At 36.6% G+C, this 26,280-nt stretch overlaps 1 pseudogene; it reads right to left on the bottom strand.

Moving 5' to 3' along the window:
* Positions 1–14,394: 14,394 nt before the first annotated feature.
* LOC149263246 (bifunctional levopimaradiene synthase, chloroplastic-like) overlaps positions 14,395–26,280 on the bottom strand; it is a 90,029-nt pseudogene continuing 78,143 nt past the window's right edge.

Below are 26,280 nucleotides of genomic sequence, written 5' to 3'. Positions count from 1 at the left end.
TTATACATTTTTGGGGTATATGTAAAGAATTATCTAAATAGTAGTAACAAAGATGGATAATAAGATATTTAGTTCAAAAAATGTTTAGTTTTAGACAATATGTGAAGATGGCTTGTAAAGAAAGAAGTGATAACATGGCTATGTATTATATTTTTTATATTAATATAAAGAAGTAGCGTTTTTTCCTAGAAAAAAATAAATTTGCATGACCTAAATGCATGATGTCAGTCCTTCTAGCACATGCATCCTGCTATTGTTAATTGGACAATATTGAAAATGAAATCACCAATCCTTGCCTGTACAATCCCAAATTGTCAAAGGCACTCCCTCTAGCGTGATATTAGAGGAAAATATGTCTATTGAAAGCCAACATCATAGAACAAATACACTAGAAGGACAAATATTCTCCAAGGTTTCTTGCTATATGGATTTTTCCTACAAATATTTATCATTTGACTTTTTATAAATGGTCGGGTTGTGCTCAGGGAGATAATGTTCTCGCTCCTTTTACAACATTTGACCAAACTGGATTTCCATAAGATATTATTCAATAGGTAAGATTGTCTACTTTATCATGCTTTCAAATGCATCAAAGAAATTTGTGGATTATTTGTGTCTCTTCTCACCTATGCGTGAGTTATAATATTATTTATTTAGGTTTCTACAATTATGATGCAAGAGCATCTAGGCCTAGCCAACAATGTGATGGTGTGGTCACATGTTGTGGCTAATGAAAGTTTGGAAGAAGAATTGGTTGTTTAATTTTATTAATTGCAAAGTATGTAAGTAGTTAATTGTTGCCTAATTCTGAACAGAATTGGTAATAAGTGGCAAGTGATCCTCCCTGCGTGGAGATCAAGCCAAGTAGTTATATTGATTAGTTAGGGTAGGATATGATTTCTAAGTATATAGTGAATTCCTTTATATGTGGAAGGAGATTGTTAGATAGGACATATATGTATTTCCATTTCTTTTCTGAAGAGGGGGAGAGAAGGGATTTGAGAGGATTCAAGATGGAACTATAAGCTTATGGGCAGATTAGGAAAAACAGAGGCTCCAATTAGAAGAAACAGGCCAGAGAGGGTCGGAGAGCCTCACATATGTAATTATGTGTTTATGAGTTTATATACAGAGAGAGGAATGTTTTCGAGAGAGAGAGGAATGAATGTAATTCAAGCCATCAAGTGCCAAGAAACATAACTCTGTTAAATTGATATTCTTTTAATAGCAGCAACGATGGTGTGTAGGCAACATATCTGTGTATTATGCCTTTTTCCAATTGTGCGGTGTATATATGCTAGATTGTTTAAATTCCATTTGCAAGCATGTTGATCGACCATCGACTCCTGTAAGGATCGATGGAAATTCATTGATTAATTGAATGATAGTAATATGGATGTCGTAACAGAGTATGGTAGAGGAAGGCGTTTTAACGCAGAATCCATCAATTATGAATGAAACTAAGTTAAAGAGGAATAGACAGAGTTGATGCACAGGAGCCATTGGATCTGTGAGATCAATGGTCCAGATCAAGTCACATGGAGCAGAACCTTTATATCGCATTGGCAGAAACCCATTGGAATGATATCGGAACCGGTCCTTAAAGAGATGCGATTGCGATTATGCGATGAAGCGACAACCGTTAGATCAGAGCCAGGATCGACGGTTGCGATCTAATAGCTGATCACAAATCAGAGAGGTCAAGGGCTGACATATGGAGGACTGCTGATGTGCTGATATGTGATTTAGTGCTGACCGTTAGATCTGAAGGAGTAATGGACGACAGACATCAGAGTGGCGCAGGGGAATGCCGATGACCGATAAGCCATATCGTTGATCGGCGATCAGAGATTACAAAGATCAGAGATCGGAGCAGTGGGAAAGGCTTTGGACTGGACAGATCCGATGGAGTTCTAAAATGTGATTTCATAAATTTTGAGATCCGGCCTAAGCGTTTGTGGTCAGATTTCTTTGTATTTCCATGCATTCTGATATTGTGTGTTTGCGATAAATGCGATAGCGATATTGTGATAGACCAATGGCAAAGGGGTGATGAGCGGACCTGAGGGATTTATAGATGTGGGTGAATTGGTTTTGAAGTCTGGCTTATGTGTTTGGCTGCGGGTTTCCCGTTGTTTCAATGTATTCTGATAGTTTGAAGACCTGGGGTTTTTTTTAAAGCAAAGGCATAAATTTAACACTTCTGATATGTATATGTGGGCATGAAGCTTTAAAGGCTTATAAGGGTGAATGAGTCCTGATAAGGTGTTTAGGGTGTGGCAGCCCTATGGTTGTGTCATTTTGGTATCAGAGCAGGGAAAGGGAAGAAACTTTCATGTGAGAAGGATGTCTTTCTTATGAAGGTTATGATTACAAATGTATGAAAGTAGTAGCGGTTGAATGAATGGCAAAGTTTGGCACCAGACTACAACAGTGAAACTGTAGGAAGAACTTTTGGAAGTTCTTAGAGACTGTAGCAGAACCTCGTTCCAACTGAGACTTGGAATAGATAAGGACAGAGGAGTCCTTAAGAGACGTGAGTGGAGCAACCAGAGAGAGAGAGCAAGATTCCTCAGTGCAATTTCTAAGGAAAGAGGACTTGGAGACCAGGCAGAGGAGAAGCTTGGTGAGAATATCAAGTTAGAAGTAAGTTGATTGGTTGCAGATGTAGAAGCTCACATAGAAGAGAATATGGCTATGGAAAGTCATATGGAATGTTTAGAAGAAGGCTACAAGATGAAGGAGAAGGGTGCTCAAGCAATCCGTAGGAAACGGATGAGTCAAGTGGAGATTGACAAGGAAATGGCTCAGATAAGGGAAGAACTCGATGGTTAGAAATGCTACTAGAGGAGAACCAAAGACAAGGTTGGGTCTTGAAGTGGAAGCTAGTGAAGTGGCCTAAGTTGCAGAGAAGGCTACAACAAGAACAGGTAAAATGGTTGATAGAAAACCTCAGAGAAGCAGAGGTAGAAATGGAAGTTTCCATTTGTAGACCAGAACAGGGTGAAATGTTGGGTGAAGAGGATAATGAGAGATCAGTTGAAGATCTCATGAACTATTGGAATAGTTCAGAACAATTAGAAGATATGTTGACAAGGGAAGCAGATGAGGCAATGAAGCCTTGTGATTTTAATTCTCATAGTTTGTGTATGTTTGTAGGATATGCAGAGGATGATGGACAGTCTAGTGAAACTGTCACAAACAAGAATGAAGCTCTTGAGGTGAAGTATGATGGAGAATGCCTTTTAGAGGAAGAAGGTGCTGATTTATTACAGCAGAAAGAGTTCATAAATGAAATTATGTTTGGTGTAAGACAGTTAGATGAAGTTGATATGGACCAGAAGTCTAATGAAATTGCCATAGTGGTATCCCAAGAAGGTAAGAAAATGAATTTGTCTGATGAAGTTGATGAAAGAACTTTGCAATATGATAGTGCAGAAAATAGGATAACTCAGGAGGATTGCCATGAAAAGAATGAAACTGAGAGTGGACGTTGTGATGAAATGTTGGGAAGATTTCACATGGAAATAGAGTTCTTGGAAAGATTGCTCAAGGAACTTGAAGGAGAAATGAAGCTTTTAGAACCTGATAAAGAAAAGGATATGGTTACCATGCATAATAAGGATGAAATGTCTCAAACATTTATAAAGTTAAGTAAATGTTTAGAATTTTCAGTTAATGATGTGACTATAGGTATGGAAGACAACATTAATAAATATGATGTTGAAATTAGAGAAATTGAGTAGATATTATTTGAAGGTGAAATGGAAGATCAGGAGCAACAAGGAAGTTATGTCCTCAGAGACATGAAGGAAATAGAAGTATTAATCCAACAGGATGAAGATGGAAGAAACCAACAATTTAAAAGAGATGATCAACTACATGAGAGTGAATTTGAGGAAGGAAACTGGCAGCAGAATGAAAAACAAGAGATTAGTATGGCAGTACAAAGAAAGACAAGTGAAGACCGAAGATACAGATAGAGAACGAAGAAACGGGTCAAGTGGAAGCTATTGCAATAGAGGTGGAATGACAAGCTAATAAGTGAGTTCAGGGAACTTGAACAAATTCATATTGATTTGTTAGAGAAGGAGAGACTCAAAGAAATGGAGTCACAACAAAGAGGATCTGCTGAAATCCAAAAGATCTATGATGGAAGATTGGTGCTTGAAGCATCAAAAGAGGACGAAAGGTATTGTATTTTTAAAACTGATAATTGTTGTATGTTTGTAGGTCATGTAAACTTGGGGAAAAATAGGCAGTTATTGGAAACTGTCAAACCAACAGGTGGAAAGATGACTACCCACAGTCATATGAAGAATAAAGAGAAAAGTTACAGTCAAGTGAAGGAAGATGTCCAGTCAGGTGACATCCAAAGGATAAGTCAAAAGGAGGATGGCAAAGGAATTATTGAGATCAAAGGAATGTTTGGAAAGGAAGAGATCCATTCATATGAACATAGAACAAAGAGTTTTCTCAGGAAAACTGATGAAGCTAATACAAACCAAGTGGAAAATATTATGGTGTGTCCGGGAAGTGGGAGTCAACTGGAAGAGTTGATGATGAAATTATTTTAGGAGACCTTGGTGTTTCATAGTTTTAAAACTAATATTTTGTGTGTAAATGCAGGATACATTGAAGTAAGGCAACTGTTTAATGTTGTCATAAGGGAAAAGAAAAGCAAAGATATGATTTTTCAGAAGTTAGAGGAAGGAAATTCGCATAATCTTGCGATGCAGAGGGAAGAGCAGCTGTTAAACATAGCTATAGTAAATTATGCAAATATTGGACAACTATTGAAGACTGAAGCCAAAGGAGAACAACTACTGAAGATTGATATAGAAGACTTTGTAGATATTAACAATTATTGAAGATTATTGACCTTGAAGAAAGCCAGAGTAAAGAAGGACTAAATATAGATGTTGCAGACAATGAAGTTAGTGAAGATCATGCAGAGCTCTTAGGAGAAATTCCAAATGAGATGACAGATTTGTGGCATGAGTCTAGTCTTTTGGAGAAGAGGCCAGGAAACCAAGGAATACGTGATCAGACTGTACAACCAGAACTGAATGAGAATGAAGAAGTTGTCATGGATGAAAAATATAGAAAAGAAGTTGTTAGAAATGTTGTCATAATGAGGAAACAGGGTAAAGCATTTGTGTTTAATGAATTGATTGATTATGGCAGAGATTTGTATGCAGAAACAAGGCAATGTGAAGTCAATTTGAAACAAGGAGTTGATTCTGAAGATCAGATCGAAGTAAGGAAGGGTGAGATCAGAATGTCTCAGAAAGATGAAATGATGTTGAATTTATAGTATGGAATTGTTGAACTAGAGATGAGTTCAAGAGATGATAGTAACAGGATTACTATTGTACCACAAAGAGTTATTGATGAAGAAGAGGCTAAAGATGACATTTCAGAAGCAGACAAATATGATGCCATGATCCTTAAGGGTGTAGAAATTAAGTTACTAGGAGAAGAGGTATTCCAAGTACCTAAGCAAGCAGGAAAAATTCTTAGTTTTCAAGAAATTTATGGAATTGCAAGTATACTATAAATTGAAGTAAGAAGTGGTGAAGTCATGAATGAGAAACTAGAAGAAGGAACTGGAATTATTGCAGAGGATCAATGGAGAAGACATTTGTACGTTTCAGAGATGTATATGGGCAAATATTGGCACAGGGATTATGATGTTCTTATGCAAGAACACATCCAGTTGCAGGAGAATAGTATTCATCAGCTGAGAAGTGAAGTGGACAAAGAAATTGATGAGTTGTGGGAACTCATACAACAACATTCCAATAAACTAAATAAAGGACAAAGGAAGAAAGGAAGATGGGTTGGAAAGAAGGGAACAGGTGAAGGTAATGGTAAATTGCAAATTAAAGTGTGGAAGCCTGGCATAAATTGTGATGACGAGCAAAAAGCAACAAGATATAGGAAAAAGACAAGTAGCAGACAATGAGATCATAGATAGTGGAGCACTACAACGTGGTGCTAAAACAACAAACAACAACAGTAACCAAGGACAGACCACCGAACAAAGTATGGGATCCAGGAGGACACAGATCAGAAGCACATGATCAGGAGATCATGATTATTTTTAACCTTGGGAGTCTGATGCAGGAGCATCTAGGCCTAGCCAGCAATGTGATGGTGTGGTCACATGTTGTGGCTAATGAAAGTTTGGAGGAAGAATTGGTTGTTTAATTTTATTAATTGCAAAGTATGTAAGTAGTTAATTGTTGCCTAATTCTGAACAGAATTGGGAATAAGTGGCAAGTGATCCTCCCCGCGTGGAGAACAAGCCAAGTAGTTATATTGATTAGTTAGGGTAGGATATGATTTCTAAGTATATAGTGAATTACTTGATATGTGGAAGGATATTGTTAGATAGGACATATATGTATTTCCCTTTCTTTTCTGAATAGGGGGAGAGAAGGGATTCAAGAGGATTCAAGATGGAACTGTAAGCCTACGCGCAGATTAGGAAAAACAGAGCCTCCAATTAGAAGAAACAGGCCAGAGAGTGTCGGAGAGCCTCAAATATGTAATTATGTGTTTATGAGTTTATATATAGAGAGAGGAATGTTTTAGAGAGAGAGGAATGAATGTAATTCAGGCCATCAAGGGCCAAGAAACATAACTCTGTTAATTTGACACTCTCTTAATAGCAGCAGCGATGGTGTGCAAGCAACGTATCTATGTATTATGCCTTTTTCCAATTGTGCGGTGTATATATGATAGGTTGTATAAATTCCATTTGCAAGCATGTTGATTGAGCATCAACTCCTGTAAGGATCGATGGCAATTCATTTATTAATTAAATGATAGTAATATGGATGTCGTAACAAAGTATGGCAGAGGAACGCGGTTTAACGCAGAATCCATCAATTGCGAATGAAACTAAGTTAAAGAGGAATAGACAGAGTTGATGCACAGGAGTCATTGGATCTGTGAGATCAACAGTCTAGATCAAGTCACATGGAGCAGAACCTTTATATCGCATTGGCAGAAACCCATTGGAACGATACCAGAACCGGTCCTTAAAGAGATGCGATTGCGATTATGCGATGAAGAAACAACTGTTAGATTGGAGCTTGGATCGACGGTTGCGATCTAATCGCTGATCAAAAATTGGATAGGTTAAGGGCTAACAGACAGAGGACCGTCGATGTGCCGATATACGATTTAGGGCTGACCGTCAGATCCGAAGGAGTAATGGATAGCGGAGATCAGAGTGGCACAAGGGAATTCCGATGACTGATAAGCGATATTGCTGATCGGCGATTACAAAGATCGGAGATCAGAGCAGCGGGAAAGGCTTTGGACTGGACAGACCCGATGGAGTTCTGAAATGTGGTTTCATAAATTTTGAGATCTGGCCTAAGCATTTGTGGTCGGATTTCTTTGTATTTCTATGTATTCTGATATTGTGTGTCCGCGATAAATGCGATAGCAATATTGCGATAGACCAATGGCAAAGGGGTGATGAGCGGACCTGAGGGATTTATAGATGTGGGTGAATTTGTTTTGAAGTTCGGCTTATGTGTTTGGCTGCGGGTTTCCCATTGTTTCAATGTATTCCGATAGTTTGAAGACCTGGGGTTCTTTTAAAGCAAAGGCATAAATTTAATGCTTCTGATATGTATATGTGGGCATGAAGCTTTAAAGGCTTATAAGGGTGAATGAGTCCCGATAAGGTGTTTAGGGTGTGGCAGCCATATGGTTGCGTCAAATTATTATTAGAAGCTCTATTTTTATGTGATTGAAATCCGAGTTACTTGTTAACTAGGATAACAATCCATGATGTGTTGAGTTCCAAACTCACTTGTCTGTTATCCCTTGTGCTTGTCGCAGGTGAGATATTTCTCCAAAGAGGACCATATGTTGTATATTGTATTGTTGTACAACAGAAACATTTCTCCCTACTCTCCTATGTGGCCTTCATGTCGTTAGGGCATGTATTCTAGGGGATCATTTTCTGAGGGTGGCTTTCAAGTCACAGGACGGGGTCGTGGCTACCAATGTTTTTGGGTCAGCCATATATCTTGTGAAGAAGCCCAATTATTTTGTCATAGGTTGCTTCAACAAGCAACCATGAGCATTGGAAATGCTTCCTCTCTATTACTGATATGTTTAGTTCTGTGGTGTTTTTAGATAGATTGGTTAAGGGGATTTCATATAAAGCATGCAGGCTAATTTGTGACACATAATTTCTAATACTATTTCAAATGTTGCATTTTTTAGCTGCAAAATGCAGACTTCTCCTCCCACACTCCATTATAGGCACAATCATGGCCTATTGTTATGCAAAATCGGGACATTGTAGGCATTGCCAAAACAGGTTTTGGGAAACATTCGATTATCTTGTATCTTTATTTTATTGGAAGTAATGCTTCCATGTGTTGTGAGTTGTCATTGTGAGTCCCCAGGTGTCATTCTAGAAGCAGTTATTTCCCTCTGCATGTGAGTTGTCTATGAGTCATAGATCTAAAACTGAAGGTTTCACCCAATGAGACTACATACAAAATACTACGCAGTATTTTGAAGAGAGGAGACATTCCAATAAAGGTAGTAGAGTGGCTCGATGTTGCACGTAAAAGTGGGCTTCCACATGGTATTCAGGCCTTGTGAATGACAATCTATTGTGTAGTGGGGATGCATGTTGAAGCTTTTTAAGCTTGCGATGAACTAAGAGCTTTTGGGTTGGATTTTGATGTGTCTTGTTACAATGTTGTTATATATGCATTTGTAGTGTTGGGAGGATTAATGAAGCTTAAAATATGTTCGTGAGCATGCCCAAAGGTCTTGAACCAGATACAATTACTTATTGCAATCTAAGTTAATGTGATAATGGTTTAATTTGATGTAATGATGGTAATAGAGAAGAACCAAGGCACATCTATGCCCTCTTTCGATTTACTTTTTATATAATAGGCATGTCTTTCACAATAGCAGTTAAAGTTTGAATACATGGTTAAATACTAAGTGCACTAACTAACTACTTACTTCTCAGAGAAAAAAATATGGCTTAAGTAAAAACTAGTACACCTCCAAATGCTATGTAAAGGAAGGCAAATGAAATTTGCATAGACTGGAGCCTTTTGCATATAGTTATATAGTTTTTTTGTTGCAAATAGAATTGAAAGTATGATTGGTTAAAATCATGAAATGTCACAAGTTCAAGACATACAATATTCCTGCCATCACAAATTATATATTGGCTTCCAACATTACAACCCTAATTTTACAGCTAAACAATGTAAAAAATTGGCCTAGTTCCATCATTTACATGGTTGAGAAAAGGAAGTAATGAATTGAAAAGAAAAATTGGGTTTGAAGATAATCATTCATTATAGACCTTGTGGCATCTACAAAGTTCCATGGATGATTCTTCATAACCAACTTTAATCTTCACCTTCATCAAACAATACATTCCTTTACTTACCTCTCGAAGCAACACTAAGGGACACCATGAACAAGAACCAAGACCCATATGGACCAACTCTCAAATGATAAGTAAATCCCTTGCTATTACTTCAACATGCATTAACTACGCCATTATTTAATTGCTAAACAACATAACTGGGGATTTATTTATTAATTGGCATTTGGAAAATCTGTGTTTGCATAAAACACCTCCATTTCAAATAAATAACTACCCATATTCCTCAAGACATATGTGTATAGCTTGTTTTTTAACAGACCTTTAAAAAAAAGGCTAATTTCATAACTTGAATAATGGATGAGTTGGTTTCAACATTCGAAAATCATGCATATAAAAAGGAAATAATGATGTGGGTTCCTTTCACAAGTCAAGATCATACCTAAACTATGCTCTAATATCGGGAATTCAAGTGCAGATTAGATGGGTAGTCAACCATATATAGGATATCATTGTAATGCACAGAGAAATTGATAGGAAGAAAATTGTAAGGCCACAAAACAGGAAGTTGAAAGTTGAAAATACACTAGTATCTTGCCATGCCAATAACAATATTCCTTTGTTCCTTCAAACTCCCTATGGTCCAAACCATTCATATATGTAACACATATGCACCTTCTATTTACATAAATGTCGTGTTCATCATTTCCATTCACAAACATTTACAAATTTTGAACATTGTAGTGTACTATATGTTTGATTACCGACTCGCAGTCTCTCTATATACCTTCCAAGTTTTGTCAAAATATGCCATTATTGTTTATACTAGCATGAAAAATTATTCATAAACTCAACATAATTATGATTTATCATCCATAGTTATGATCCATATTAGTCCCCTATTCTTTTCTTTTTGGAGTAATTGGTTACAACATTCAAATAAACCAGGCTTTGCAACATAGATGGCATGCCCCATCTAAAATTGATAATTGAATTGTCTCTCATACGAATACAATGCCTTCAAGGTTGTAATGGTTTCTACAGACAAAATGAACCATCAATTATGTGCAAATGGATAATGTAGTGGCTGAATGTGACACCTTGTGGCAAGGGAAGAGCGTAGACTCGCTGTCAATCCACACACACCTTGAGATAAGCTCTGGCCACCAGTGGGAAAGGATCTAGTGGCCATACTTATTAAAATTTTGTCTTCCCTCCAATGCATCATCCTTCATAGTCATCAATATAAAGAAATATATTTTTTCCTTGTACTAGATAGTTGGCTTGGAGGAAAATGGTGTAACCAATTTAGACCAAGGTCTAATGGATATGGGAAATGGTGTTGTGATCTACACTCCATTTCCATGATTCAGGGCCATACGGAAAACTATTTTGATATGGGTAGATTGTGGGGTCAGTTGAAGAAGAGGGCACCATACACTCTTGAGCCGCCTAAATTGGGAGATCCTAAACTGTGAGAGCCTAAGGTGGTTAAAATGAGGGGATTAAAGTGAGGGGGGCACTGACTCCTGAAATTGTAGTTTCTTTTCATAATTTCATGGCCTATAGATTTGTATTGTTATTAGGGTATTTCTTAGGCCTTACAACATTAGTCTTTACATAATAGTAGTAAATAGTTTATTGCGGAATACAAATTTTGGAAAATCTCTCCCTAAAAACCAATTTTTTCTTTAATATAAACCTTGATCCGTTAAAAAAAAACATTTAAAAGTATTAGAATATCTTTTACATTATTATTATTATTATTATTATTATTATTATTATTATTATAATATTTATAACTGAATTATATTAATCTTATTTTTAAAACTAATGGTTGAAAAATATTAAACTTAATTTTTAATTTTTAATATGCATTTATAAATATATACCTTTTTATTCTATAATTATATTTTAATTTAATATATATATATATATATATATATATATATATATATATATATAAAATTAATAAATTCAACAAATAATTCTTATTCACAACTGCTATTCTGGAAACCGATGCATCTTTGTTATTTAAACAAATACATAGATTGATTTTTTCACTTCACTCTCGAAATGATGCATCTTTGTTATTTAAACATTTGGATAGATTGATTTTTTCACCTTTGTCCTCAGGATTAACCATATTAGATGATTAGAAATGTTGACCAAATCTTAATAATATGATCAATCTGAAAAGCATTCTCATTATCATTATGGGATCACAAAAGTCTTAAGATCTAACATTATAATTTTATATCATAAACCTCAAACATTGATATCAATGATAAATATATGTTGCAAAATAACTCTTAAATGTAAATAATAATGTACATTTTTAGAGAGTGTATATTTCCACAAGAAAATTTTTATAATCAAAACTGTGTGAAAAACATTTCAGATGAACAATCCAATAAGAAAATATATTTATATATATAAATTTTATTTTTTCCTATAAATAAAAAAATATTTTTTTAAAATACTTTAATATTTTAAATATTAAATATATAAATTTTAAATCTCAATATAATATAATATCTATATATATAACCTTAAATATTTTAGTTCTGGTTTTAAATGGTAAATATATGTTATATAATAAAATTTAAATGTCAATAATATATTCGCTGATATTAATTACAAATAAACTTTAAATTTAATATTTGATAAATGTTAATAGATATAAATTATTGCAAATTCATTCTGTTCAATCAATCAATCTATCTATAAATCTTGCCTTCTTATTTATATAGAGAGGCACGGGTCCCTAAGGAAGGAACTTGCGAAGGGGATCAAGCGACATAGCAAGCACCAGGGGAATGGATCAAAGCTTAACACTTCATTATTTCGGGAAAATGAGGAACTTTAGTTGCTCGACCATAAGGGAGAGGACCGGCAACGGGGCTCTCAATCTAAGGAGAGGAACTTTAGTTGCTCGACTCTTTTTTTTACTTATTTGGGGGGGCAAATAAGTAAATTGAACCGGCAACGGGGCTCGACTGATAAGGAGAGGAACTTTAGTTATTTGTAATTGCTAGGTAAATCGAATAAAAAAGATATTTTCTTTAAAGAAATATTATTTTTAATTTTAATAATATTAAAATTTAATATATTAATATTTAGAATAACAAAAATTTAAAAACACCCATCTTGCTGCTTCATTTACTAATGTGAAGAGAGTTGAGGGGGCTTGCCATGGACTTTGTTGTATGGCTAAGGTTCGTTGTAATTTGTGTTTGTTTTTAATAGGGTGGTTAGTTTTTTACCGTTTGCTTTCTGGCTAGTTTGATTTTTGTTAGGACTTCTGACTTTTTCTTTATTTTTAATTTTAATAATATTAAAATTTAATATATTAATATTTAGAATAACAAAAATTTAAAAACACCATCTTGCTGCTTCATTTACTAATGTGAAGAGAGTTGAGGGGGTTGCCATGGACTTTGTTGTATGGCTAGGGTTCGTTGTAATTTGTGTTTGTTTTTAATAGGGTGGTTAGTTTTTTACGGTTTGCTTTTTGGCTAGTTTGATTTTTGTTAGGATTTCTGACTTGTTATTTTGTTGGCTGTTTTTCGAACAGATATTTGTATAAAATGACTATTTATTGCAGGGTATTTTTGGGTGCATTTTTATGGGGTTTATGCACCCTCCAGAGAAGGGATCTCGCACGTCAGCTTTCTTGCGCTTCACAGGTTTTCAAACCCGCCGACTCGCACACATGTTAGACTCCTTGATCCGTGTTTCAAGATGGGTTGAATGGAAAGCCCACCAACCAACACCACAAGCGCGCAGGTGCACACGGCCTGCCACAAGGGCGCATGCTTTGTTCCTCGACCACCGCAACGACAAACCGACAGGTAGTAATCCACCCGCGTTTCTGACAATGCAGCAGCCCGTGTTGATTTGCACCTCAAGTCGAGCGGCGGACTAGCGTGAGCCGTTCCACATCTGACCGAGACACATCGACAACCTCCATCCGCTTCCCTCTCGACAATTTCAAGCACTATTTAACTCTCTTTTCAAAGTCTATTTCATCTTTCCCTTGCGATACTTGTTCGCTATCAGTCTCTCGCACGTATTTAGCCTTGGATAAAATTTACCACCCAATTAGGGCTGCATTCCAAAGCAACCCGACTCGTCGACAATGCCTCGTGATGCGGCAGGGTCCCGGCCTGACAGGGTTGTCACCCTCTCAGGCACCCCCTTCCAAGGGACTTGGCCTAGGTCCGCTGCTGAGGACGCTTTTACAGACTGAAATTCAGGAGACTCTATCGCCCGATTTTATACAAATAAGCTTAAGTGTTTTGTATATTCATATTTGTATAAAATATTTCATAATTTAAGATTACATATTCACATATTAGAATGTAATTTTTATTTTTATTAATAGAAATTATGGTTTTTTTCTTTAAAAAACAATTTATCTTGAAAACAATTTTTATTATTTTAAAAATATATAAAATTAACATATATATATATATATATTTTTAGTAAATTATATTAAATGTTAAAGTTATATGATTTTGAAATTGGTTCATATATTTATGTGGTATTTTTTTTATGAAAAATAATGATTATTATTGCTATTGTTATTTTATTATTTATTTAATTATGTTTAAATGCTATCTAAAACATACCATCTCCATTTACCAGGAATCTTTCTTTATATTTTAGTTTTGTAGTTTTTTAATATGTAATAATAATCCATAAAAATCCAAATTTGGAAAGCTGAAAAATTATAAGATTTAACACCAAAAAAAAGTGACTTAAGAAATAAATTTTTCCAAATATATTATATATTTTCTAAAGATAGTTGGATGCCATAAAATTCGAAGTGCACCAACTAGACAACTCTAGCAAATACCATTGTCTAACAACTTCTATGTAACAATGTTATTATAACGTAACACACGGTAATGATCAAGCTTATATTCCTTCAACTAAATTATTGAATCTAGGCAAACGGTTGGAAGAGGCAGTTTTTGACATGCTCCTTAATTTCCATATTATTTGGAAGTGTCAAATCGGAAGAGGCAGTTTTTGACATGCTCCTTAATTTCCATATTATTTGGAAGTGTCAAACCGTCTCCATCCGTGTAAAACAACTGTGTTACTCCTACCGAATCAAAAACTAGTATCCTGCAATTGTCTGGTATTACATCTTTGTTGGTTACAAACTCCTTATTCAATTCATCAAGGGCGGTATCCATAAAACTATGCACATGTTTCAAAGATTCTTCTTCACATATCTCAGGATGATCCTTCATGTAACACTGTATGGCAGAAGCCAACACCCCTTGATCTCTCTCAGCCTACATTTATATATATTTAACAGTACGGATTTCAGTAAACATTAGTCGCAATTAAAGGATATGAATGGTCTTATGTTTAATATATGTTAAATATTAAACACGTCCATGCATTAAATTAATTTAATGCTAATTACAATAGACTGAGTGAGGTGGATTCATTAATCATAGTTAATTAAAATTAATGAGATTCATCAAGATTAACAAAATAAATCCTAATCAAAATCATATTATCTATCACATGGTATTTAATTTATAAATTGTTGAATATGAAAAATAAATATTTGATAAGTTTTTGCTGTCGTTAGCTAGACGCATTGTCAAGTCCAAGAGGTATAGAAATCTGGATTCTTGACCAAATTTAGAGAGTACATCATCTATAAGAACCTCCCGAGTGAAAAGAGCACTTTTGTTCCGATCGCTGCTAACACACTCGCGTTCTCAATATATTCATCATAGGATGGCACGTATCTAGCTGCAGAGAATTCTGCTTCTTTGGTATACGCTGCTAGCTAGACCTCCCACTACCATATACCATATGAGTGAATTATGAATCTATAATCAATGAAAAACTACATAACCGGAAAATGATAAGTGATCCGAAATGGATATTAAATCAAGAAGAAAAGGTATTACAGACTTATGTGCAGGAATGCCTATATTATTTAGTGCAACGGATCGAAAAGATTGCGCATAATATTGAAAATTAACAGTCAGAAAACATAACAGACACAAACATCAACACAGTGAATAATCAAGGAGTTCACCAGACTTCCTGGCTACGTCTCCTGGTCCAACTTTCAGTGTCGACCTCTATATTATGTCTTCAAGAAAAGAGTTTATAGGTGTGAGCTCAATCAGAGTCTCAACACAACTCTTCAAGAACAGAGTTTACAGGTGTGGGCTCAATCAGAGCCAGAACACAACAAACAATGATATTACACAGGGATTTCACTCGAAAACTTCGAGTCTAAAGAGTGCACAGACTCTCCCTCTTAGTGCCTCTGATCAACTGTTCGTAACTATGTGTTTTCTCTAACTCTCTGTCTCTGAGCAACTGCCTCTGACCTCTTCCACCCAACTGTGCTGCCATTGAATGGATTTTAAGCCTATCGGCGATGTTTATTCGCCTTCCCTCTTCGGGCTCTCTGTCTTCCTCTTATGTCCGTTCACCTCCCTTTTGGTGTTGGACACGTCTTGTTAAGACAAAATGCTTAAGGCACAAGAACTCCTTTCATAAACGGAAGGATCGACGGGCATGGTGAAACCGACCGTTCGGTCTTCCTCCGCACAAACCCCCGATATAACGCATATTTGGTCTATATACGATATTATCGGAATACAAATAAATACATAGGAATACATGAAAAACCTGTCCGAAGGGACTAAGCTGGATCTCAAAGGAAAATAGACTCGCATCTATAACATTGTCAGGTCCGTAAAACAACTCGTTCATCATCCATCATCCGATTAGTGATTGATAATCCTCAGCTGACGATCATTTTGGGTGGCCCACTTGCACGAAGATTACTCGCCCAAAAAAGCGGTTTTCTCTCTCTCGCGGTGTGCTACGTGTCAGCCAGTGTATGGAATCAGGCGAAGCCTCTCCAATACTGCTTACCACTTGAAGCCTACCTGAAATACCATTTTCCACGGAACTAAAATAACATAAAGCTGCATGTATAAACCCTTTCGGGTCCGCACATGTCGCATAGTCTTCTGGTCATTTCCCTTTGTTGTGTTGCGATGCGATAAGTCGTAAATCTCATATCACATGGTCTTCGGGCCTGCGGGTTAAGTCCTCCCCTTTGGAATCTACAATGTGATATCTGTAATCTCCAATGTTGATCTGCGTGCTCGATTAACGGTCCATGTTGTGTTGCCGATCGCAGTCGCATTTCCCTTAGGGCTGCCTCCGATACACTTCGTTGGTCTCCGCCAATGCAATATCACTGATTTGATCTGGGCCGTTGATCTGGCCGATCCAACGACTCTTGTGCAACGTTACTTCAACCTCCTCTAAGCTCTGTTTTCCGCCATTCTTAGTGTATTTCTTTTGTGATATTGTTTTACGATACTTGAAAACTTAGAGGTTTAGAGGGCTTAAGATCCATTTTGGATCACACCTTCCCACTGAAAAGCTTTTGGACCACCAAAAGTTGTTTTTAGGCATCAATCAAGTGAGGATACTGCTCCTTCACCTATCCAATTTCTATCCATTGTGCTTTGCTTAGATTTGAACCTTTGAGTCCCACTCTCAGGTACTCAACATCCCCTTGACGCGTAGTTGTTACCTTCCTGTCTAGAACTGTGTCCTCCTGTAACTCATTGAGATACTCAGGTAACAAATCCCTAATAGAAGGCAACTCACTTTTCTCTTCAGGATCTTCAATCAATGAAGGTTCATACAATCTCAAGTTTTTTGCATTAACGACTGAATAGATCTGCATATAAGCTAGCAAATCAAGGCAATAAGCATTTTCACCAATTTTATCAAGTATCTTGAAAGGTCCATACCTTATTGGTTTTAGCTTCTTACCTTCACCTTGCATTGTGTCTTTGCTGATGTACAGCCAAACTTGATCACCAACTTGAAAACTATGTTCAGCTCGATGCTTGTCATGTCTTGCCTTGTACTTGGCTTGACTTCTTTCCAACTGTTCCTGTAGTACCTGGTGAATTTCCTGGATTTGTTCAATGAACTTGGTTGCTTTGTCCACATCGTTGTGTCTATCAACTGCTATGTCTTTACCAAAAAAAAATCCAAGGGAGACTTTGGTATAAAACCAAAACAAGTCTCAAAAGGACATCTCTGAGTAGAAGAGTGCTTGGCATGGTTGTAAGCATGTTTCACATAACACAAATGCTCATCCCAAATCTTGGGATGCTTGCTGCAATAGCCTCTGAGAAATTGGATCACTGTCCTGTTGAACACTTCTGTTTGACCATCTGTTTGTGGATGAAATGTTGTGCTCTTCTTCAACCTGGTCCATCAACTCCCATAGATTTGACCAAAACTTCCCAACAAATCGAGAATCTCGATCAGATACAATAGAAGTGGGTAACCCAAAATGAACCCATACATTCTGAAAGAACAACTTTGTAGTTTGTTCAGCTGTAACCTGCTTGTTACATGGTATCAAAATACACATTTTACTGAACCTATGCACAACAACATACAAATAATCATGACCTTTCCTAGACTTTGGCAATCCCCCATCAAAGTCCATGGAAACACTTTCCGAAAGACGAGAAGGAATTGGAAGTGGAGTGTACAAGCCCAATTTCTGATTATTGGGCTTGCTTGTAGCACACGTAGTACACCCTTTGATATATCTAGAAACTTTCTCATGCATTCTTGGCCAATAACAGAACCTTTGCAGTTGTGCAACTATTTTACTTACACCAAAATGACCTGATATGAGAGAAGTATGTGCTTCTTGAATTATGTTAACTCTTTTAGTTTGTGGAATGCATAACTTTCCCAAATGATATAAGAGTTGGTCCTTTACATAATAATCCAATTCTTCTACTTTCTTGCCATGACTTAAAGTTGCATATACATCTTTAAAATCTACATCTTGAGCATATTGTTCAATGTAACTTTCATGCATCACTGAGTTATGCTTAAGTATAGTAGATGCATTTATGATTGGTCTTGATAACATGTCTGCAACCTTATTGTGTATGCCCTTCTTATATCTGATGACAAGATGAAATTTCTATAGAAAGCCCATCCACCTATAATGTCTTGATTGCTGCAATTTAGTTTGTGAGTGCAAATATTGAAGTGGTTGATGATCTGTATGTATTATTGTTTCTTTACCCATTAGGTAATGTTTCCACTTTTTCACACTTTGTACTAATGCATACAATTCTTTATCATATGTGGGATAATTAACTACTGCAGAGGTAAATGTCTCAGAATGATAGCATATGGGTTTTCTGTGTTGTATCAACGTTGCTCCCATGGCATAGTCAATGGCATCTGTCTCAATCTCAAATGGATGTTGAAGATCTGGCACTGCTAGTACTGGTGTTGTACTGATTTTCTCTTTTAAGGTGTCGAAGGCTTTTTGTTGTTTGCCTCCCCACTTAAACAATTGTTTCAATCCTGTTAAAGCATGTAATGGAGTTGCAATAAAAGAAAATTTAGCAATAAAATTTCTCCAGTATTGTGCTACTCCTAGGAAACTCCTAACCTCTATAGCAGATTAGGGTTTAGGCCAGTTCACAATGACTTCAACCTTAGAGGGATCTATCTTCAATTCACCACCCCTTGCAACATAACCCAAATAATTTAAAGATGTTCTGCCAAATTCACATTTCGATAGTTATACATAGAGATTTTCTCTTTTTAAAACATCTAAAGTTTTCTTTACATGCTTTACATGATCTTCCCATGTCTTACTAAAAACAAGAATGTCATCTAAATAAACAATTACAAAGTCATCAATAAATGGTCTGAGTACATCATTCATAACTCTCATAAATGTAGCAGGGGCATTAGTTAAGGCAAAAGGCATAACCAACCATTGATAAAGTCCTTGCTTTGTCTTGAAAGAAGTCTTCCATGCATCCTGTTCTGCAACTCTGACCTAATGATAACCACTTCGTAAGTCTAACTTAAAAAAGTAAACTGCTTCTTTCAATTGATCTAATAAATCATCAATACGAGGAAGAGGATTATGATTCTTGATCGTTATTTTATTTAGTGCTCTATAATCAATGCACATTCTCCACGAACCATCTTTCTTTCTCACCAGCACGATTGGAGATCCACTTGGTGATGTGCTTGGTTCTATAAACCCTTTATCGAACAACTCTTGTACCCTTTTCTTTATCTCTGCATTCTCTAAAGTTGATAACCTGTACATTCCAATGTTAGGTAATGGAGCATCTTGCTGCAAATAAATATCACGTACTATTTCTTGCTTGGGTGGCAGACCTTTTGGTTCTTGAAATAGAACATCATACTCTGAAACAACTTTAACTAAATCATATTTCTGTTTAAGCCTTCAAATGCATTGGATTTTTCAGGATCCTTTGCCTTTACAACCATTAGTAAAAATTTCTTACTTGAATTCACAATTCTTTTCATCTGCCCTGAGTTTATGAGAGAATAGTTATCTTTGAGTTTATGAGCTCTTACAATGTATTCTATTCCATTTTTAGTGAGTTAATTCTTATTCTCAGCTCTATAGAAAATAGCTTTCCTATCATACAAGTATGGACTTCCCAAAACAATACCACATATATCCAATGGAACTATATCTAACTCAACCCCATCTACAAATGTTGATCCAATAGCAAACCTAAGTTTACATTGTCTTGTTACTTGTAGCTTTGTTTTATCACACACCCAGCCTAATGGATATGGCTTATCATGAGGTTTTGTTTCTAATCCCAACTTCCTTACAATTGTTTCAGAAATCAAATTTACTTGTGATCCACTATCAAATAAAGTATCAATCTTATTATGCTTGGAAATTATTCTAATACGAAAAAGCTCATTTCTTTCCCTCTCATTACTTTCATTATCAACAGATTGTCCAAAATTACTTGTGGATGCTTTAGAATCTTTACCTTTAATAACTGTGGTGTAACTGTTGTTTAATCGCCTGAATCTGATCCCAAGTCCTGCTGAATAGCAGTAGCGTTCTTTTTCTTCTTACCACCGAACTTCTTAGGTTTCCATTCTGGATGCAAAGACCAGCAGTGTGCCTCATCATGTCCTTCTTTCTTGCAATAAGTGCATGAAGGTTTATCCTTCTTTACAGTGTTTGCTTTCCTCTCCTTCCATTTCAGTTTCTTCTTTTCCTTGCTCTTGCTTACAGAATATTTAGATGATCCCCCAACCTCTCGGTTTACATTCTTACCTCTAGCTTCTAGATGTGTGGCTTGAACTGATACATCATCTAAGCTAGTGGGATTAAACATGAGAATAATATGCTTTAAATAGCTATGAAGACCACCTATATACTTAAATAAAGTCTTATGTGAATCTAATGATATACTTAGAGTTAAAGCTCTCTTTCTGAATTCCTGAGTATAACTCTGTACACTCTGACCCTTCAACTAACGAAGAGTTTGCCAACTCATCATTGCCTACTGCATGTAAGCTAAAGGATAGAATTTCTTTTTGATAGCAGAAACAAATTCATTCCAGGTAGAAATGACTTTACAATGTTTTTGCAGATCATCTTGTGTCTTGCCTTCCCACCATACTAGTGCAATTCCTCCAAGTTGAAGGCTAGCCAGCTGAATCTTCTTCTCTTCTGAATCAACGTTCTGTACCCTGCAATATACATCAATTTGTCTTATCCAATTATCTAGCTTTTCTGCATTAAGTTCTCCATCATAAATTGGAAAATCAAACTTCACATCTAATTTCATTAAAGAAGTTTTCTTCTTCTTCTTAGAAAAGATAGAAGATGATGAGGATGACGAAGGTGATGATGGAGGAGATGGTGGAGGAGGAATTTCCCCTTTCCCTTTGCCTTTTGGAGAGGCAACTAGAAAAGGTTCCTCTGCTCCTTTGTCTGGTTTGGGTGTTGCAGTGCCTTCACCTCGACCCTTCTTAAACTCCAGATACATCTCTTCCACCATGGCTTGGAGTGTCTTAAAACTTTCTATAAATTGAGATTATGATCCCAATGGAGCTTCTTCTGCCATTCTCCTCTGAGAATAGACTCTTCCAATCTCTGGGTTAGCCTCAACAAGTTCTCCTTCTCCTAGTCTGAGCTTTAATCTAGTTAGCATTCAAAATCTAGCACAAGCTTGTCTAACCTTAACAAAACCAAAACCAAATGCTCTGATACCACTTGATCCGAAATGAATACTAAATCAAGAAGAAAAGGTATTACAGACTCATGTGCAGGAATGTATATATTATTTAGTGCAATGGATCGAAAAGATTGCGAATAATATAGACAATTAACAATAAGAAAACATAACAGACACACACATCAACACAACAAATAATCAAGGAGTTCACCAGACTTCCTCGCTACGTCTCCTGGTCTAGCTTTCAGTGTCGACATCTATATTATGTCTTCGAGAACATAGTTTACAGGTGTGAGCTCAATCAGAGTCTCAACACAACTCTTCAAGAACAGAACAGATTTTACAGGTGTGGGCTCAATCAGAGCCATAACACAACAAACAGTGATATTACACAGGGATTTCACTCGAAAACCTCGAGTCTAAAGAGTGCACAGACTCTCCCTCTTAGTGCCTGTAATCAACTATTCGTAGCTATGTGTTTTCTCTGACTCTCTGTCTCTGAGCAACTGCCTCCGACCTCTTCCGCCTAACTGTGCTGCCATTGAATGGCTTTTAAGCCTATTGGCGATGTCTATTCGCCTTCCCTCTTCGGGCTCTCTGTCTTCCTCTTCCGTCCGTTCACCTCCCTTTCGGCGTTGGACACGTCTTGTTAAGACAAAATGCTTAAGGCACAAGAACTCCTTTCAGAAATGAAAGGATTGATAGGTGCGGTGAAACCGACCATTCAGTCTTCCTCCACACAAACCCCTGATATAACGCATATTTGGTCTATATACGATATTATCGGAATACAAAGAAATACATAGAAATACATGAAAAACCTATCCGAAGGGACTAAGCCGGATCTCAAAGGAAAATAGACTCGCATCTATAACATCGTCGAGTCCGTAAAACAGCTTGTTCATCGTCCATCGTCTGATCAGTGATCAATAATCCACGACTGACAATCAATTTCGAGCGGCCCACTTGCATAGAGATTACCCGCCCAAAAAAGCAGTTTTCTCTCTCCTTCGGTGTGCTACGTGTCGACCAGTGTATGGAATCGAGCGTAGCCTCTCCAATACTGCTTACCGCCTGAAGCCTGCCCGAAATGCCATTTTCCATGGAACTCAAATAACATAAAGCCGCATGTATAAACCCTTTCAGGTCCGCGCATGTCGCATAGTCTTCGGGTCATTTCCCTTTGTTGTGTTGCAATGCGATAAGTCTCAAATCTCATATTGCATGGTCTTCGAGCCTGCGGGTTAAGTCCTCCCCTTTGGAATCTGCAATATCTGTAATCTCTATCATTGATCTGCGCGCTCGATCAACGGTCCACGTTGTGTCGCCTATCGCAAGTCGCATTTCCCTTAGGGCTGCCTCCGATACACTCTGCTGGTCTCCACCGATGCGATATCACTGATTTGATCTGGGCCGTTGATCTGGCCGATCCGACAACTCTTGTGCAACGTTACTTCAACCTCCGCTTAACTCTATTTTTCGCCATTCTTAGTGTATTTCTTCTGCAATAGTGTTTTCTGATACTTGAAGACTTAGAGGTTTAGAGGGTTTAAGATCCATTTTGGATCAATAAGAGACTTAATACATACAACTTTTTGAATGTAGATTAGCATGTCACATCATGAATCTATAATCAATAAAAAACTACATAACCAGAAAATGATAAGAGACTTAATACATATAACTTTTTCAGTGTAGCTTAGCACGTCACACCCTTGCCTCTTATGTCCTTCAACGATTTCATTAAACGTATAGTAGAAACCCTTGAAACATGTTTTCATGTCTTGTGGCATTTGATCTACGAGCGATAGATCCCATCTGAAAAGAAATCCAATGAAGTAAGCATGTACTTAATAATCAAACCAATTGAAATGATGTAAAGCTAGGTATGGGAGGGAATCACACTCTATCATATGGAATTCTTAATCTCTTGCATAATAGAAGGTTGACCTTTCTAAATCAGATCTATAAGTTTGATGCATTGTGCATAGATCGCCAATCATGGAAAAGTTCTAGGGACATTCAACTACCTGAGGGGGATGTCAACGAATGGGAAGATTATATTACCAACATGAGAAATAGGGCATCTCACTAAATGATCAGCGAGACCAAATGGCATGGGGAGGCTTTAAAAAGGGGCATCCTTTCGTAAAAGAGATATACAACGACATCCCTAGGGAGGCATTGGGACGGAAGAGGGACTCCTGGATTCATAAAATTTGGAAAGGGGATATCCCCAACAAAATCAAGTGTTTCAGCTAGCTGGCTATAAAGGACAGAGTACTGACATGGAATAACTTACTTAATAGAGGATTCATAGGGTCGGGGATATGCCTCCTCTGTAAGGTAAGTAGTGAGGATAATGCACATTTATTTTTGCATTGCCCATATGCAATGGTTGTTTGGGAAGGGATAATGGACTCCTTTGGAATCATGCCGATGGAGCAATTCACTACATTAAGAAGTTGCATATGGAAGCGGATTAAAACTCGTGACAAATTTTGTTTTCTTGCTCTATATCTCATATGGATCATTTTGAGGAGCAGGAATGCACTCATATTTGAGAACAAGAATCTGACAGTTAGGAAGGACGTAATCAAAATAGTGACCTATTTCTTAGAGATAGGACCAGCTCAAATTGCAAGAAAGCAAAGAAGAATCATTTGGAAAAACATATGGCATACACTCCCACTGGGATTCTTCGATGGTGCTTGCAGTGGGAGGAAATGTGGATGTGGGGTTTACATAGTCATTGAGCCAGGAAAAAGCTATAATTTTTTGTGGAAAGGAGGACAAGGCACGGACAGTAAGGAAGAGATATTGCTGCTATGGGGAGTGTTGATAGAAGGGAAATGGTTGGGATTGGAGAACCTATAGGTCTATGGGGATGCAAAAGGCATTATCGACTAGGCTAAGGGTTTGAATAATTTCAACCCTCCCATCTTTAATAATTGGATGAAGTGCATCAAGACTATGGTGAGTACATACCAACTCATCAACATTGATCACATATATAGAGAACATACTTGGACTACAGATTTACTTTCCAAAAGAGGCATTGGGAAAGATTTTTTTACAGCATTTGAACATGGGGTTAAGATAAACGCTGGAAGTATCAACTTCTCAAAGAGTTAGAAGTCAATGCCTGGGAATGAAGGACAAAAGGGTTTTTTTTTTTTTTACTGTAAGAAGATGAATACATTATGAGTTTTCTTTTTATCATAAAAGATATTTGGACTAAGTATGTTAGATATTGAACCAAGGAGGTTAGGATTATAAAACTAGAAGTTAAGGTTAGTGACAAAGAATGAAACTGAAAAGTGGAGCAGAGATTGCTCTTCTCAATATTCTGAATGTCTAAATAGGTTACATTGTGAACATCAATAATAAATAATTGAAGTAAAACTCGACACCTATGGAGTAGAACTCAAGTAAGACTAAACTGCTTATGACACCTAACATACAAGAAATCAATTAAGATGACACATAACCAACAAATAACTAACAATGAGATTAATATCTCAACATCCCCTCCTAATATCAACTGTTACATGTAGTGACACTTTGAATGCCAAGTTGTTTTCTTTGAAATTCAAATACATTCTTGCCCAATGGATTTGTGAAAATGACTGCTAGTTGATCTTTCGAACCACAGAAAAAAAGTACTATGTCCCCATCATTGACAAGCTCCTGGATGAAATGAAAACGAGTGTGAATGTGCTTGCTCTTTTTGTGGAATACATGATTTTTTGATAAGGAAATAGTTGAACTGTTATCAGAGTAGATTGGAGTTGGCTCCTTCTGAATATTTGAGATATCTTTCAATAATCTTCTTAACCACACAACTTGACAAGTTGTTGAATTTTCTACTACATATTCTGCCTCTGCAGAAGATATTGAAACGATTGATTGTTTCTTGGATGCCCATAAAATCAGATTGGTTCCAAGATGAAAATCATACTGTGAGGTGCTTTTGTCATCATCTAAACTCCCAGCATAATCATTGTTTGTATAACCTGAAAGTGAACAATTTTCAGAATGTGTATAAACAAACCATAATCTATTTTCCTAGCAATATACCTTAAGATCATTTTTGCAACCTTCTAATGAGAAATCTTAGGTGACTGCATAAACCTAGAGAAAAAACTTCTTGCAAACATAATATCAGGTCTAGTTGAAGTGAGATATAACAAGCTACCAACTAGACTTTTATACAGTGTGGAATCAACTGGTGGTGCCACATCTTCTTTGCTCAGTTTTGTGCCTTGAGAAATTGGTGTATCTATAGGTTTGCCATTGGTCATTATGAACTGTTTGATAATATCACTGGCATAATTTTGCTAACCGACAAAAATTCCATTAGCAGATTGGTGAATTTCAATGCCTAAGAAGTATTTCATGACTCCTAGATCTGTCATATCAAACTCTTTTTGCATTGTTTCTTTGAAATCTTCTAACATCATATTTCCTGTATAAAGAAGATCATCTACATAAAGGAATACTATCAAAATTTTACCTTCATGCATTTTGGTATACAAAGTTGGCTCATGATTGCTTTAGAAAAAACCGCTTTTGATGAGATATGTGTCAATGCGACTGTACCAAGCTCTTGGAGCTTGTTTTAAATCATACAGGGCTTTCTTCAATCTGTAGACCTTATGTTCCTGTCCTGGAACTTCAAAACCAGGAGGCTGCTCTACATAAACTTCTTCATACAATATACCATTTAGGAAAGCATATTTTACATCAAGCTGATAGACTTTCCATTTGTGCTAAGTTGCTATGGACAAAATGGTT

Source organism: Pinus tabuliformis, chromosome 6, assembly GCF_031772625.1.
Source record: "Pinus tabuliformis cultivar Carrire ecotype Pingquan chromosome 6, CPIR1, whole genome shotgun sequence".
NCBI lineage: Eukaryota > Viridiplantae > Streptophyta > Pinopsida > Pinales > Pinaceae > Pinus > Pinus tabuliformis.
Note: the sequence above shows the minus strand (reverse complement) of the source record. Positions and strands in the feature narration are given on the sequence as shown.